The following is a 17,763-nucleotide window of genomic DNA, read 5'->3' as shown; positions in this document are numbered from 1 at the left end:
AGGCTGTGATAAGGCATTTAATATAGATATCATATCATCTCCATCCATTAACAAAAGAATTAAAGTTCTGTTCCAATCTTATGTTAATGAAAAGCTATTTCATAGCTATTTTTGTACATGCAATACAAATATCTTTACTGAAATTTTTTCATACAAAACATGCAACACAAATATATTTACTGAAATATTTTCATACAAAACATGCAATGCAAATAACTTTATTGGACCACATCAATCAAGTGGTGAAATATGTTGATAGAATATCAGTCAGACAGCATTCATTACAGCACTATGTGGTGACGAGAGCTCCACCCCTGTGCTCTCATGTCCAGACATGTCCAGACAGGCTCTTTTGTCTGTTTATTAAGCCTTATACACAGTGTCAGGAGCACACATGTTGCTTCCATTCCTTAAATCATAAAATATAAAATATGTTTGCAGCTTTTTAAAACAGACCTTATTAAAATAATTTCCCCCATAATTTATAATCCTAAAATAGCACCACATCTCTGATAGCCTCAGTATTGAAACATTTACCATTCCTCATGATGTTACAGTCCAGTGGGACAATTGCTCTTTAAAAATGTAAAACTTCAATGTTTATGCAATGTTGAATTACATTAAAATCATGTTTGTACACTTCCTGTGTCTGGATCTAAATTTCTTTTTTCAGACGTGCATTTAAAGTTCATTTAAAGTTTATTAAGACTTGGTTGAAAATATAAGAATCTATCCTTTAAGGATTGATGCAGCATTTTCATACTTATTCATAGGTTACTCATAAGTGAGAATTGGTCATTTATGTTCTGTACTGTACATGTAAATGTACTGTTGCCGCATTTCAGAATTTACTGTTGACCACACTCTCCTCTTTGTGCAGTGTAATAGCAAAAGTGTAATTTCCTTGTATTTCAGAATTTAAAAGATTGTAGGCTGTGCTCCCCTTTTTAAAAAACTAAATAACCAGGCCACACTGTTGTCTGCAGAGAAATGTACTCTCTCTATACGCAACAACTGAGTTTTCTCTTGTAGTGAAAGTTTACCATGATGCAATGTGGCTGAAACCAGCTGTGCAAGTCTGCGTATCCAGGAGTGTTGTGTGGAGCCATGTGCCAAATGTACACTTCTGCCATAATTTTTTTGTCATGCCTAACTAATAACATGCATCCAAACATGGAGGGATATGTTCTCTGTGATTTCATGTGCCTCCAAAGGGAAAAGTTCAAAGTATTTATCAATGTACAGACAAGTGTCTTATGTCAAAATGGCAGTTTCATCATCCACTTCAGCTTGTGCCTTTCCGTCTCAGTTCACTGAGCAACAAAAAACCCTGCATCTAGTGGAGCTGGACACTTCAAAAGTACAGGAGAAGCTGTTCAGAAAAATGAGGAGTTGTAATCATTGAAAAAGGTTATTGAAAAAATCTGATTGGTTGTGCAGACTCAAATCACAAATAGAAATGTCTTTGAACTTTTTTCCACACACACTGATGATGACTCCTGTGTGCTTATAGTGTTTATATGTTTGAGTTTACATTACCACTGCCAGATCATAGATAATGTGATAATCCTCTGAATAGTAGTTAAAGGGACTGGTTTGAGTACTGATGAACAGAACGCCTTCACACAGATAGCTGTGATGAGCTATGCACAAGTGAGGTAAAAAAGCGTTCCTGTTATATATGTTGATATATGGTTTAGAGAATATTTAATAGCAAAGAGAATATTTGCACCCAGCCATTCATAGTGGTTTAAGGGTTTTGGTCTCAGTGATCGATGCTTGGAGTTCTGCAAGAATGTGTCTGGTTACCTGAAAACTGCTTTGATGTTGAATGTAGTGCTTTACAGTTGGGTTGTGATGGCTCGCATGACTTGTATGTCAGAAAAGTCCTGTCTAACCATTCTAACTGCCCCGACCCTCAATGAAGCAAAGATGGATAGTCAAATATTTTTCTTATCAGGGATAGATATCAAACTCTGTCTGGCTTTTCCATGGTATGTCAGATAAATTTTAGCTCAGTATATATACCACCTTCATTTAAGGTTGGTGATTTCTAGACATGGTGTTCTTGTTGTGTTTACCAATGAGCTATGGTAAAGACTTGACCCATCTGGAATGGCCCATGCTGTGGTTGTCTTACGGCCAACTAGCTGTAAGATGTGCACCGGGGAGCCATTTACCACAAGCACACAAATCCTTCTCTGAATCCACGTGCTGGCCTTTCACTTACGTCCCTGTGTGGCTGTGATTCCCCTAAAAACCTAAGAAAGTCCTTCAGGAAAAATGGCTGTTTCCACACAAGTTGTTCTATGACTCTAATTCCAAGCTGTGTTTTAAAGTGAACAAATTGGAAAACAGCACTTTAAAGAGAAAGAGACTTCTGACAATCTTCTGGCAAAGATTTATTTATATAGTGAAAATTCTATGGTGATAAGAAATCATTTTTAAATGTTTAAAAATTTTTTATCTGCAGCTTTCTATGTCTAAAAATGTATAGCATACCCAGTATACAAATATATTCCCTCTCTCTCTCTTTCTGTGTGTCTGCTGTGACTGGGCGGGCCATAGCTCCAACCCCAGCTCTGGTTGGTCATCAAACTGCTTGGCTTTAGTTCACAACCCTGCTGGGTTCTGGGTATTGATTTGTAAATGCACACCATGTGTGTTCATCAGGGCTTGATTCCTGCCCTTGTTTCAGCTGCCATATTTGCATAGGGTTATGTGCGGCAGGGGGCGGAGCCTGGAACTGGTGGTGACCCACCCTTTGGATGCGGTTTCACATACTCTTCTGTTGAAAAATGCAGGAGAAGCAGGAGAAAAGGAGGATTGAGAGACAAAGGGAGGAAAAGATGGCAGAGGGAGGAACGGCATGAGGAGTGGCCATCTGAGGAGTGCCACGGGCACAGAAGAGGAGGATGGAATGGGGTTGTGCTGGTGTTTGTGCTTGGAGAGCTCTGTATGAACAAAACATCTTCCTCCTTTTTATTCATATTTAGTTGAAAAAGATAGACAAATGTTCTTGTTTTGTTTCTTATATACAGTTTTCAGCTTTATCTTTTTACTTATGGTTGATTTTTTATGTTCACTCAGATAAATAAACAATAATTTAAAAAACAAACTTGGGGAACACTGATGAAATGGGAGAAGTCAGCTGTTTAAAAGCAGAATGCTGCACAGTTCACTTGACAATCTCCTCATAGACCAACATCTCTTTTTTAAATGTTAAATACAGTGTTTATAGCATTTGAGAGAATATTTGCATGTGGCTGTGTGTGTGTGTGTGTGTGGGGGGGGGTTTTCTCGCAGAATGCACTTCCTGAAACAGTAGCTAGGGGGCGCACTATGGCTAGAGGAAGAAAAGCTAATGTATTCGTGCCTGGCTGTTGGGAGCTGGTCACATGGGGAGGCTGACCGAGTTTAAAAGTGCTTTAGCTCCCCTTCACACAGAGCAGTGCGAGCCGCTGGTTAACACACACACACACACATACACACGTCCACACACGTGCACGCACGACCGTAGACACACACACAGCTTGCTTGTGCCTGCAGCAGAGCAACTTTCTGCGCCTGGAGCTTCTCTGACATACGAACCGGCTTAAACACACATACGTGCGCGCTCGTGTGCGCTCAGACGCACAGCTGGGGCTGCGGAGTGTCACAGCGCAGACGAGAGGGAGAGAGAGAGGAGCGAGAGAAAGCATCTAAGTGAGTACCACACTTCTGCTCTGTCTGTGTTTGGGTGTTGGGGGAGGCTGCCAGCCACATCGAGGTGCCTCACGCTGGATGGTGTTGTGGTGGAGGCTGTCGATATGGAGAGGTGGATCCTGTGGGTTCGGGCTCTTGCTTGTGACAGGAAGGATGGTAGAGGCTGTGTGCCACTGACAAGTGATTTCCTCACCCAGCTCCTGATGGATTATTTCGGCAGTGTCTCATCCCTGGATGTCTGCCGGCGGCACCCTGGTTGAGGCTTGCGTGTGAGTGTGCATACTTGCGTGTGAGTGTGCATACTTGCATGCTTGCGCACGGCCGTGGCAGGGGTACCGATGGAGATGCGAGCGTAGTGAGCCGGCTGGCGCCATCCGGACGAACAAGAGCCATGCGTCTCCACTCCGGGGAATGTGGGTGGGGGACGGGAAGGAGTTTGTCGGGAGAGGCAGGGGACAACAGCAGGGCCAGTTTGTGGAGGAATACAAGGAGCAAGAAACTGAGTGGTGGGGGAGAAATAGAGAAAAAGAAAGGCTGAAAAGACCCAGAGAGGGAGAGAGTAAGGGAGAAGGAATTAGGGTGAAAGTGGCAGGGGCATTGAAAAGCTCTGACACTGGGCAGACAATTAGCCCGGCTTCTGTTATCTGTGCCTTTTCTGCTGCTGCTGCCCCAAAGGCGCAGGTCAGGGGAAGAACTGACCTCGTGTCAACACTTGTGCGCAGGGGCCATTATCAAGCCCTGATTGATTAGTTTTAGCGGAAATCCCTTCCTTGGCGCACCACCCTGCCTTCTCTCTCCTGCACTGCTGGGTTTATTCTTTAGCCGGCCTACCTATCCGGCGTTTCGTTTAGAGAGGGCTCATGTGGACTCTGTGTGACAGGACTCTGTGTCTTTCTTTCTCTCAGCCTGTACTCTCTCCATGAGCCTTTACCCTGTCTCTCTAGTTTATCTCTCTGTTCTCTCTTTCCCTCTTCTCTCTCTGTAGATTCTTTCACTCTCGCTGGGTCTTTGGGATATGTGGTTATTCTTTTGCGGTTCTGAAGTCTTTCACTGTAAAAGAAGGGAGATCCCTGCATGTGCCATTTATGCACTCACCCCACTGGAGGTGAAATTCTCTCCTTCTCCCCCCTCTTTCTTTCAGGGTTTAAGTGCTCTGGCTTCCTATTCTAAGGCTCTGAGTAAGGCACCTGTGAAGCTGCCTAAGCTGACAGTGTTACAACAAATCCTTATTTTATTCCATGCTGACAGTAATGCCTAAAAGGGGGCAGGATAAATATTTTGCCCTAAATAAGGCTCTCCCCTTTCTCTGGGTGACCTAGCTGTTTGTAAACGTCCACCAGAGGTGTTTAACAGATCTGCTGTTCAGGGCGCCGGTGGTGTCTGGACTGTTCCGCTGCACCCCACATCCCCAACAACCATACTCCTGTACCAAATGGGTCGATGTGCATGTCTCCGAAAAGGATGCGAATAAAGCAGCACAGAGCCAGGCTGCGGGCTGCTACTGAGAAGCCTGGACTCACACACTCATGCAGGTTACAAGAAGCTGCTTCTGCTCCACACTGCGAAGGCCTTCCTACTTTTCTCCTCCTCCTGGTCTCCACCCACCTTTGGAGTCATGCTGCTTGCTCCCAGCACCGTTTTCTCACGCCGGGTGAGAGCACAGGCCCCCTCCGGCGTGATCGCCGTCCGCTCCCTAATCTCTCCACACTGCCAGGCTGCTGTGTTTACGATTCAAACAGAAGAAAAGTAAAATAACACTAGCATAATATTTCCCTTAACATACTTACCCCTTAGACAAACATCCTTAACCAGATGTCAGAACAGAGAGCGATCACAGGCAGCGGGGGGGCGTGGGGAGGGAGTTGCTCATGCGCCCTTCTCTTACATACATAAATTCCACAAATTAGAAACTGTAACAATACTTCTCTCACCTCTAGCTCCTGATTTCACATTCGCTGATCTTCAGTTTTATATACTCTGGTGTGCTTTTTTCCGGTCTGTGGCTGCCTCCCTTGTGTTCCCTTGTTACATTCCCTTTATCATGGTTTTATCTCCCATTTTTCTCCCTTCATGGGGTAAATAAGGGGTTGTGTTCTTCTCTTGTCTCTTACAATTTAGCCCTTCACTGAACTACATAATGTGCTGTTGCCTCATTTCGTCAGTGAAACGCATTGTTTTTTATTCCTCTGTTGCCATAAATTGCAATATACAGCACTGAATAGTTTAAAGAAAAGCAGATTATGCAGCACCACACTGTTATCAATGTTCCCACGTGGACGAAATAAGGGCACTTTTTATTATTCATGAGCTTTTGTCACAGCAGTAGTTTAGGTATAGTGTAAATTGTGTGTCCTCACTAAACTCTGGTTATGTGCTGGTTGCATCACACTAAACTTTCATATTCATATGGAAATCTTACACAGCCCTCTTGCAAGTGCAGTGTAGTGCATCTGTCTACATGGTGTGCTCAGCTCCACCTTCTGTGACCACCAGACACCAACCGGGGGATCAAAGCCAGACTGCTTTTATGAATATGCAAGGCCTTAACTCCACCCACGAACTAGAGCTGCAGATTGCCCCGCCCTGCTTCAGGAAATTATTCCCTGGGCTGCAGGGAATCTATTATTCTGCCTTTAAAACACAAAGACCTGTGTGTTAGCTCTGTCATATCACTTCACAGCCTGAATTCCAGTGAGGCCGTTCATCCCGAAAGTGCGGCAATGTCATGGCCTGTGCATTAGATCTGTGTTTCCAAGCGAAACACATTGTTTTGTGTTCCTCTTTAAAGTGACTGATTAGCCCAGGGAAGCAAAGCCCAGCTGGCCCAATGCACACGCACCAGGGCTGCGTACCTCCAGAGGCTCGCTCAGCTGGGCAGTGTTGGGAAAAGGAGTCCAGCAGTGGCACTCAAGCTGCAGGCATGCTCTTCATTCGCTAGGCTGTTGCTGCCTCCGTGCATCAGGGTGTTGGTAGGCATTGTCCTTTACTGATCTCAGATCGGTTTCAAGGCTCCTGTAATTATGATTTGTTTTCTTGTTGCCTTTTGAAGCCGGTCGCTGGAACAGCACTAGATGGCAACTTTCACCAGACACTGGAGAACCCAAGGCATAACACCAAGTGACTGTACCCCACTCAAAGCAGATGTCAGTCCCAGAACGTACTGGATGTCCCTCTCTGGCTCTCGCATGGGCTTTTAATCTATTAACTGCTGATCCTTAAGCTCTAATCAATGTGGCCTTTTATATTTCCATTAAAGTGGAGAGGTAAATGAATAAATAAAGCGTGCTGTCCGAGTGGACGGCCCCCTCTGCTCTGAAAGCCTTCTCAGTGTGGTCCCTTGCTCCGGAGTACTGGTGTCGCAAATCACGTTAGGGCACTGCATCGCCCCTTATACACCCAATCTCTCTTCCTCCCTTCCCTCCCCTAATGGAGTGGCGCCATTCTTCATGATGCTGCATTTGATAGCAGGCGTGCTCAGTAAAAGGGACTGGGGAGGTTTAGACAGGGATAAAGACGCTAAGCACTGGCTGGGAAGCAATAGCCTAATTAGTTGCATTTGCATTTTCTGAGTGAATGCACTGGGTCAGAGTGAATTTCAGTTACTGGGTGTGGCCTGAGGGAGCACAGATTGGCACAGTGACACTCTACACTCTAGATCTTAAATAACACTGTATTGACAAGCCCACATAAATACCAAAGCTTTTTTAAACAGGGTCCTTGATGTTATGGATTTTATTGCCTCAGGGAAAGGGGAGAGGGACGAAACGTGGCAGATTAATGTCGATCAGATATTGTTTCACCGAACACGGCTCTTGACTGTGTTTTTAAATTACAAAAAGTACAAAGAAAGCAGTGCCATTAAGTGTTAGCAACATTAGCAACATGTGACATTAGAACAATTTGAGAGTGTTCGACTCCGTCTGTCTTGCATACCACTCCAACATTGTGCAATGTTGCTCCCTCTCCATGCTGTGTCTAGTTTCATCAGCGCGGTCAGATGTTGTCGAGATCTCGCTGGGGTAAGCTCCCTCCTTGCCCACTCAGTCTTTTGCTTGCCTGCTTCAAAGTGCACCTAATTTAAAAAGTGTGATTTTATTAGCACCGCAGTGAATCTCTTGAGGTGGGCCTAAGTTTGTCCTGTATTACTGACCGTGATAAGATTGTTTTCTCTAATCACATGGCATTAACCACATTCTCCACCCCATGCTGCTGCCATTGTCTGGGCCTGGCAGCTGAATGCTTTAAGGGAGAGACCTTCAGCTCATTAACATGGCTTAATAGCCGAGCATGCTTTGAGCATTTGCATGGATTCAGTGAATTTGCCTGATTAGGAAGAGGCTTTTGGGATGCAAAAGATGGAAAGGCATTAAATCGAACAAATTTGCAAAGGGAATTAAGCCTGAGTCCTGAGCTGTGTATGATTTTTGATAAAGAACTACCATGAAGAGACTAATTTTGCCCAATGCTATGCTTAATCTGTCCCAGTAATCTATTCTCAAAGGTGATTAAATCACATGGAGATTATTTCAAACAAAATATGTCATAATTTTCTCATTTGCAGCAGTTTATTTGAAGTGTAATTGAGCAATGAAAATTAATTAAATATTTTCTTTAATATCAGTTGTAGCACTTCTTTGAATTTATTAATTTATTTAGATTAAAATGATCAAAAAAGTCATTATCTCTTAAAGAGGGATGAATTTTGCCAGACACTTTATGCTTGCCTGGTGATCTCTGGGCCATCCTTACCAATACATTGAGTCCTAACAATTCTTAATAATATGGTGGAAAACATATGGAAGTCATCAAGGCTTGACATATGTCAACATGCTTGAAGTCCAATTGGCTAGATTGCCTACTTATCATAATAAGCTTCAAATGACTATATTTCATTAACTAATGAGGAGTTCTGAATGTGGAATGATGTTGAATTCAAATAAAACATTTCAGAATGTGCCATTGCTATGTGTGAGCTCACAGACAGCGGATTTTAATAATAATTGGATGTGGTAATTATATTATGAGGGTCTGTCAAGCAGGCTAACATGGGCTGCCTACAGACACCTCCAGTCATGTAAGTGGCTTGTTAAGGTGATGTTTGGTGGCCTGACTCTGCTTAGAGAGAGGACTGCGTCGATAACAGTTCCATGGCAGCACAAGGTATTACTTGTACAGATTCAGTTTTTCCTGTTTCTTCAACTGTATTTTAAACTTACTGAAGCACTAGAGTCATAAGTGTGCTGATTCCTTAATGCCCTGAATGTCTTTTGTTTTTTTTGCCAGAAGCATATTCCCATCAGTTGTGCATAGCAGCTTGAAGTTCCAGTGCTGGGCACCCCTGCCCTGCACATTTTAACATTTTCTCCCCTCATGCAAGATTCAATAGTTTGATATTTAGCTCATGAACTAAATTAAAACCACTAGTATATACTTCTCTCACTTCTACACTTCCTCCATTTTACATTTGCACCTACGTTTAAAAGAATTGCCACATCGTTGGCTGTAAAAAGACTGCACATATGCTGGCTTGAGGCTTGAGCCTGTGAGATGACACTGCAGGTTAAGTGACAGTAGTCACTTCACTCCACACGCTTGTCTGACACTAAACTATACTTACGCAGTGTTTTCTGCTTGTTGTGTGTGCCATATGCCCTCATCCTCTGCTGCTTTCAGGTGTTATGCAAGTTGTCAGAAGCTGGTGCTGGCAGGGGACCCCATTAAGCCTAAACACTGTGCCTTTAGGATACAAATTTTATTAAATAACATTTTTAAATTCTGACTTATCCATTACAAATCTATTCTTTCCATGTTTGAGTGTATATAAAATTAGCATTTATATATTCTGTGTGTATGCTTGTGGAAAAAGAGGTATCCTAATTTACCTGTCAGAACCAGAAAATAATCCTGCCAAAGTAATGTACTTTTTAAAGTTAGATTTAGTTTTAGAATTAAGCTTACAACATTCTTATTATATATTGGGAGTTACATATATATAATTCACTTATCCTGTAGTCCTATATGTAAGACTCTGTCTGTGTGTGTGTGTGTGTGTGTGTGTGTGTGTGTTTGTGTTTGGGGTTGAGTCTGTGTGTAAGTAATAGACATCCAGTGTTTCTGAATGAGGTCAACCCATGTACAGTCAGATGAATGTAGAGAGGAGCTCCCCATTCCTCCCCTGTGAAATGTCCCTCAGTAATGTTTGTACTTATCCACACCAAGAAGCTACACTGACTCAAATGAAAAGCCAAAAGCCACATATTTTAGGGCTTCATTAAATATTTAGCTCATTGGAAAGGCACTTTTTGGACATCTCAGTTCTGGGTAAAAATAAATAAATACTAAGACAAGACATCTGTTTACTGTTGAGCAAATTCTGGAAAATACGGCATAGATGGTAATGAATTCATCAGTCTGTTTGTAAATGTTATGTGTTGCATGTACCTCAGTTATAACTTGTTATAACATCACTGAAACTGGTGTTGCTAGTGACATTGCAGCAATCCACAGCTGTCAAACACTTCCAGCTATGTAAGTAAGTAGTAAATAAAGAAATAAATATTTGTGGTTGGTTTTACAATTAATAGTCATGATGAAGCAGTGGAGTGGAATTAGGTGTTGCTATATGCAGCAAGATAAATGGGCTGACCTCCACCCATATCCAGCCTACCAAGTTATAAGTATTCCTTCTCTAACACCCAGGGGAGCGCTTTTCATAAGACCGTCATTAATTACTGTACAAATGTTAGCTTTCAAACTGTAAATAGTTTCCCCACTTTCTCTTCCTAATTTCCTGTTGCTAAAATGAGAGGTTTTTGACAAATGTTCCCAAGCACAAGTACATGCCACAGTTGGAGGAAATTTATAGCTGTCCCCCAAAAACTGCTCTCATTCCTTTTGATGTCTCCTAAAATAACGAAGTGCTCTGATTAATTGGCAAAGGAGCAAGTGGAAGAGATAGAAGTGAGCAAATGTGCTAATGGCGTCTGAAAATATTACATTTGACAAGAGTGCATTAAACACTTAAGCACACTGACAGTTTACGTGCCAGTGTTATGGAAAATATACTATGCAGTAATTTATCTGCTAGAGGGCAAGAGAACCCACACTTAGCTGGAACTGAGGATTTAAACTTGGTGTGATCAGTCTAGACATAAGTCTCAGATAAAAGATTCTGGCAAGCATTCGTGTGATCTTTCGAATGGTGTCAATTACAAACACTGTTCCTAAATGCCTTGGAATGTGGATATTTAGCGCTTATACAGGATGATATCCTTTCTTCTTATGCAGTTGCAGTCACAGCCAACCATGAAGTGTGTAAACTCTTTTTCCCTTGAGCAATATATGTTCCACTGTGAATGAAAAATTCAAAATTCTTATATTTTATTCAAGCAGCAAAGTATTTTGCAAGATATATTCATGAGCTTATAGCCCTAGTTCAGCTAGTTCAACTAAGATTGCATTAAAATGCTTCAGTAAAATACTGTGCAAATGGCTGTTCTTTGGAGTGAAGGGACAATCAGAGGGCTTTGCACCTGCACTTATAACATTACAAATCAAGGACATGAAACAGAGTTCCAGGGTTTGATAAAAGCCCTGATAACTTTCCACTGGAAGCCTAATTATTAAACAGATCAACAGAAAAGAACAGCATGTTTTCTCCATCTTTGTGTGTCATTGTCCTTGTGCTTATCTCCAGATGAGAGGAGTGACAGTATTGTAATAGCCCGTCCCTCGCCATGACTGGAACAATCGTGCTGTGTCAGTTGACTTGACTGCAAATACTTACCATTGGGTGAAGCACAGTTACCCATTCCTTACATCTACACCAGGAAGACTGAATTGCCCCAGTGGAGCCTGTCTGTAAATGTAATTCTCAGTGCCCTCAGAGGAAGGCAGGTCTGGTCACGCCATGTGCTAAAACATCTGCCTCATTCCACACCAAGGAGAGTGTGGGCACACTCTGACCTAATGGCCAGCATATCATGATGACATCATCAGTCGACTCCAGGTGGCCAATAGACCATAGCTTTTGGTCATGCTCATGGACAGTTAGTACATTCTGCTGGCTCCGAGTGTCCTGGGTGCCGACCTTGGAAAGGTTTGTTCCTGCACTGGAAGCCCAGGGCGTGTTTGGCACGAGAGGACACTGCTGCCAGCCTGCAATTTGTCCCGTCCTTGTGAACACTGATATGTCTGCAGCTGTTAGAGTACATTAGGGCAAATATTTATTTACTGCTGCACTATAAACTGACCTTCAGCGATATAGCTGGAGAATTAGAGTGTATTATTATTGTTGCTGTTTTTTGTTGTTGTTTTTGTTGATGTTATTGCAGTTGTCTCACACACACACTACCTTGTTCATTAGAAGCAGCTATGTAAATAAAAATGTTATGTGTTACACTGGCCAAAATTTTGAAAAAGGTAAGTAGTGTCCCAATTTTCAGAGCAGTTTAGACAGTTATCCTTCTCCATCCAATTATGTCTTTGACATTCACATTTCACCCCTATTTCATTGAGAGCAATTAAATTTTAAGATGGAGCCACTAAGTGCAGGTGGAATCGAGTGCAGGAGGAGTCGAGTAATTATTTAGTTTGTAGTGAGAAGGACAGAAAAGTTAATGACCAAGAGAAATGGGGAGAGAAAACAAAGTGGACTGGCTAGATGGTCTGACACTTGAGGGAACGCTGATTGACAACATCAGCTAATTACTCTCCTAAAGCCATTAAAAGGCATCATTTCCATATAAATGTTTTGCAGATGTCTTAGTCCTTAGTCCAGGCACCTTAATCAGTAACTATTAGCTCTTTGTGATGGATGAAAGGTCTACTCATAAAATGCTGTGTGACCAAAGCTTATTTGCCTATTTGACATTATGAGTGACTGTATTTAGAAGGGCCATTCACAGTACTCATAAGTTTGGAGTTATGTTTCCTCTGATAGATAGTTAGAAGGGCCTGTATGTAAACATGTATAATAAAACACTAAATACACACTCTGGCAATAAATTAACCATGCAAAGAATTTCATTGTTCTCTTGTAAGAAGAATGTGGTCTACCCCTCTTTCGTATAATTTCCAGGTTCAGACTAAAATGTCAAAATAAATTGCCATATACAAAGGTCTTTGTTGTTTGTGGCAATCATCAAAGTAACAGTGATTTGATATGAGACATCATCTTGATGACGGACACTTCAGAGACTCCAAGATCAAATAAGCCTTCCAAACAGCTTCTGCCATTCAGCATCAAAAGCAATCCTGTTTGGCAATTATCCTACCGAAAAATCAACCTACCTCTTTCAAGATCTCACAGCTGCAGCCTGATTCTAAAATGTTATTAAGTTAGAAACAGATTGACCAGGATGCCTGCTCGTCCTTGAGCCTCTTATTGTGCCGATGTTGTTCATTGCCCTATCCCATTGCTACTGAGGAATCTCCATGAATTACAGACTTGGCACAGACGTGTGCCACCATAAATTGATTCCCACCACTGCTCTCCACAGTGATTCCAACCCGGGCGACCTTGCGCAATGGCAAGGACAACCATGCACTCTTGTGAACTCACTGTATGGCCATGACCGGAATGGTCCTGCTAACCCGGGATATCAATCATGTGGGCAAAAATAAGCAAGGCAACAAGCCCCACCCCCTGTCCCCAACCGCCAGGAAGCAGAAGGACTGCAGGCCCACTCGCCTCTTCCAACAGCCATAATAAGATCTGCCCTTGGTGCTTAGCCTCTACCCAGAACTCCCTGTTTAAGTGAATGGGGGATTTATGGAGCTGCCCGAGATGACCCCTGCATATGTCAGGCATGGGAGAAGACAATTGAGGGCAGTGGACTCCCATTATTGCTGGCGTGGCCTTGAATGGTGATGCATACACTACCCAAAATGCCACAGGTTTTTATGGCCCCTTGAGACATGGAGGGATTCTGTGGAGTCATAAGCAGCTGACCTATAAACAGTGGGCACTGTGCTGACTGTGGTGATTAGCATGAGGGAATGTCGAAATTGTGAGTCACACTATGTGTGAATCGAATAAGCATCTCATTTATTTATGCAGTTGCATGTGTTACCAGTCTGTAATAGATTATCTTTGTTTATTTGCTTATTTATTTTGGTGGCTGACAGGTTTTCATGACTGAGGGTAAAAAAAAAAGGTTATTGCTTATTACAACTGTAGCATTCCAAACATCTGAACACATTTGCAGATTCACATGCATCAAGATGCTCACACTTTGCATTAAAGAACTCCCTCAAAAAGTCATTCGCAAGTGTTTACCAGCTGCTCCATCTGTTTCGGGTCAGGTGAGAGCTCTGTCTGCCTGCTTTGCTTTTGTCTCTGGGTTTGTAGCCCTCCCTCTGGGAAAAAAAAAATACAACCCAGCCTTGAAATACTTGCAAGACCGATCGGGCAGAAAAGTGCAGCTGGCGGCAGGGGTGCGGCGAGCCTCATCGACGGAGAGCTGAGTGTTCCAGAAAGCTGGCCGCCTCAGCGTTTCTCTCGCCCAGCCTCTGCTCTGCGATAAGCACTTTTTACCCACCTTGCTGCTATTTGAGTTCGTTTAAATGAGTTGGGCTCAGTGTCGAACATCAAGTCACCATGCCCAGACAGAGCAACAAGGTCATTTTTCCTCAGTGAAAACAGAGATAAATATATCTACCAGAAATGTACATATGATACAAAAGAAACTAATAAAAATGGTTAACAGATTTCATAACCAAAAAAAAAAGGCTTGGGGTGGGGGGCTTGAGCACAGAACATGAGCTTTTATTTGTTTGAATGTTTATGTTCTTATTTTTGATTCCTGTAATTCAAACCGTTCATTAATCAGAACTGTTTGAACCCTTCAGAAACAAATGCCATTTGATTAGGGCCTAGTAGAGAGGATTTTCCCCTTGATGACTTGAGACCATTTCATTCACACAGGGGGACTTTGCATAATAAGTGTTGTATGGCTTCCTTAATGCTGCCAATCTGTGTTTCATGCCCCTGAGCTGGTAAAAAGGGCAGGAAAAGTGTGTAATCACCCTACCTGCTCGAGACAGCTCTTAACCAGGTGAAGAAAATGTGTTCTCCACACCTCGCTCAGAGCAGACGGACTTTAGAAGCTAGCAGTAACCAGGTTGGGGAAACGCCAGACAGGTTTTTTAAAATGTTTTAGGGCTTGACTGACATCCAGTGCTCAGGGCAGGGTGTCTAGCCTGTCTGGATCTGAGGAGCGCTCTGAGCTGCGGGTGCTCCACGGGTGGCAGGATGTGGCTCTCGCTGAGGGTGGTGGCAGGAGGGATACCGCTGACACGCAGCCGCCTGTGAGACAGGATGGTGTGTGATGTCATAGCAGTATTTGTTTGGCCATGTTGCTATGTCTGTCGCTGTGGTGTAAGATGAAAGTGCCGGAGTGGAGGATTGCATTTCTTGACATCTGAGCAGAAACAGAGCTGGTGGTGGATGGGGGACGGGGGGATGGGTTGGCCTGAAGGACAGCACTGCATTCTTGCAGCACCAGCCTATGAAATAAGGGTAGGCAGCTGGACACAGGGCTGTTTTTTAAATGGGTAGGGCCTTCTCAACCACATCAAGCTTAGTGGGCTTTCAGTGTATGTAGCACACAATGCCACTCCCTGAACTTCTCTAGCTGGGATCCCAGCTAGCTATAAGCCCGGGGAGCCCCACCTGTGGTGTGGGATCACAGTTCATCACAGCATGGCTATCTGCATCCTCTAATCAACACAGTAATCAAGTGATGAGTTGGAACAGATATTTCTGAGCAGGTCTGTAATCGGACTATGTCGTCCAGGAGCAGAGTTGGCCTGTCCTATCTCGCTTTGGCATGGGTGTTCAGGGAGATGACGGGGTGTGCTGGGTCATCACGCTGACAGGTGCAGCAGGCATCCTTCCCATAAGCCCACCTCCCTACCCCCACCAACCCCTCAGCTGCACGACTGGGGCTGTGGAGGTGTGTGAAGCCAAACTTGTTAGTTTTTATCCTCTTGGCTTGTCATGTGCCCAAACACACTCTTGCCAGCACTTCCAAAAAAGCTAGGTTTGTTTTCTACCATGGCTGGATTCTCATGAACATGTTTCTCTGTGCCAAAATAGTACACATAAGTGTGTGGTATGGTCTGTGTGCATGTGTGTGAGAGAAAGCGAGAGAGTGTGTGACACAGGGAGAGAGAGAAAAAGAGAGATGTATGTTATTAAAGCAGCATTAACATGGTGCACCTGAATTTGTTGTGTCTTGCCCATAGATACACAATAGCATTGATATTAAGCACAAACATCTACCTATAGATCTAAATACTCCTCCCCACTCACCAAGCACAAACATATACAACCCACGAAGCATCTATGGCAGAAAACGTCTTGTGTTGATTTCAAATGCATGGAAAATTGACATGTATCAATCACAACCCAACCAGGAGTGTATTTCTCATATATCTGACCTCATCTAGGTGGATTGCAATATAAGTAGTCCTTCTGCACCACTCCCACAAAAAAAAAACTTACACACACACACAATGCCAAGAAACATCTACTTTTTCATTTTCTCCTGAATCATTGGTTATTATCCTACTTTTTGTGACCATGAAATGTAGCTAGGTAATTTAGCCGCAGTGTTTTTAGACCTTTGCTATTTTTAGTCATTTTTGTATGTCATCATTGTTATAAAAGTTTATATAAGGATAGCCCACCGAGAGCTGGCATCAGCACTGCACATACAGGTGTGGACTCTTTAATGAAGTTAGAGAGCACCAATTGTGCATGAATTCAGTAATTGAAAGAGACAAAGTATTTCAACCATCTGCTGAAAGGAAGAGTGTTCTGTTCACAGCACAGACAAAATCACCACTGGCACTCTAATTCTCTTTTGGACTAGATATGAGCCATTAACCTTTCAGAAATAGCAGCCTCATTAATTGCTGTGACTTTGAGTCCAATTTACAAACTGTTACTACAGGTATTCACACATATCTAGAGGTAGGCCTAGATGGCATATATTATAACTATGAAATAGAACACACTGTATATCATGCTCTTATAAAGACTGAATCATCAGTGACATGAATCTCAAAATTTTTTTAAAGATCATTTTTAAGACTTACTTTGAGCGTTATTTAATAAGTATTTGACTTTTTGACTTATAATTTCAGATAAATCAATTAGTAAGCTCTCATACATGTTTTATAATTGAAAAGATCCAGCCAGTATGATGGTTCTAGCACTGACCAGCCTAGCACAGCCAGGCAGGCTACACGCAGTAAAGCATCACATGGAAGTCCCGCTCTTGTGCCTTGTGCTTTTTTTCCCCTCCTTTCAGCAGATAAGGGAAAGAAGCACCCCGGTTAGGCAGCTATCTCAGCCCATTCTGAGCCTGTTATTATTATTATTCTATGACCTGTGTATACACCAGCCACGGTCATCATGGAAATAGGGAAGAAAATGGTACCAATTTTTACCCTCTGATTGCCAGGCTGTCAGGAGGAGACTAGCACACTAAGGCCAGCAGGGGAGCAGCAGCGTAATGCCAACAGCAGCTGAGCTGAAGTCATTTTTTAGAAAAGGGGAAAAATAACGCAGTCCCCTTCCCCTTTGCACGGTTTATCTGTTTCCATAAAGCCCAGGTGCTCTTCTCACTGTTCCTCCTGTGGGTTATTTTTATGGGTGCCCAAGGTCAGGTTTATTTGCAAGCAGGCCAAGTCTACTTGCGGATATCGATCTTAATCCAAGCTCGCCAGCCCCCTCGGCCTGTCCTCATCCTCCTCGGATGATGGCCTGTGTCACTGCTCTTTTCCGTGCCTCTGGAGTTCCTTAATTGATTGCAATTAGAACTAGCAGGAGAGAGGGTTCGTTTGTCTGTGTTCCTCATGTGTGAGCAGGGACAGGTCTTGGTCCTCTGGGTAGGCATGCAGCATGATTAATATTGTTTTGGGGTGTTTTTCGAGACTAAAGCCAAAGTAATGGTGGTCGGGGTCTCAGAGCGATCGGCTTCAGTTTCTCACTCACTAGTTTTTTCGCTAGTCCAACCCCCCACCTCTCTATCCCAGCCCCACCCATGA

At 43.1% G+C, this 17,763-nt stretch overlaps 1 protein-coding gene across 2 annotated transcripts in view; it reads left to right on the top strand.

Annotated features, from left to right (window-relative positions):
* Nucleotides 1–3,438: 3,438 nt before the first annotated feature.
* The window catches only part of cntfr (ciliary neurotrophic factor receptor), a 105,996-nt gene continuing 91,671 nt past the window's right edge, over nt 3,439–17,763 (top strand). For both annotated transcript variants that reach the window (XM_027010375.3, XM_081702534.1), the window contains exon 1: nt 3,439–3,705. The gene's annotated coding sequence lies outside the window, so the exon portion shown is untranslated. The remainder of the gene's footprint in view (nt 3,706–17,763) is intronic.

The sequence above is a fragment of the Electrophorus electricus genome, chromosome 19, assembly GCF_041902795.1.
Source record: "Electrophorus electricus isolate QZ-2024a chromosome 19, ASM4190279v1, whole genome shotgun sequence".
Lineage (NCBI taxonomy): Eukaryota > Metazoa > Chordata > Actinopteri > Gymnotiformes > Gymnotidae > Electrophorus > Electrophorus electricus.
Note: the sequence above shows the minus strand (reverse complement) of the source record. Positions and strands in the feature narration are given on the sequence as shown.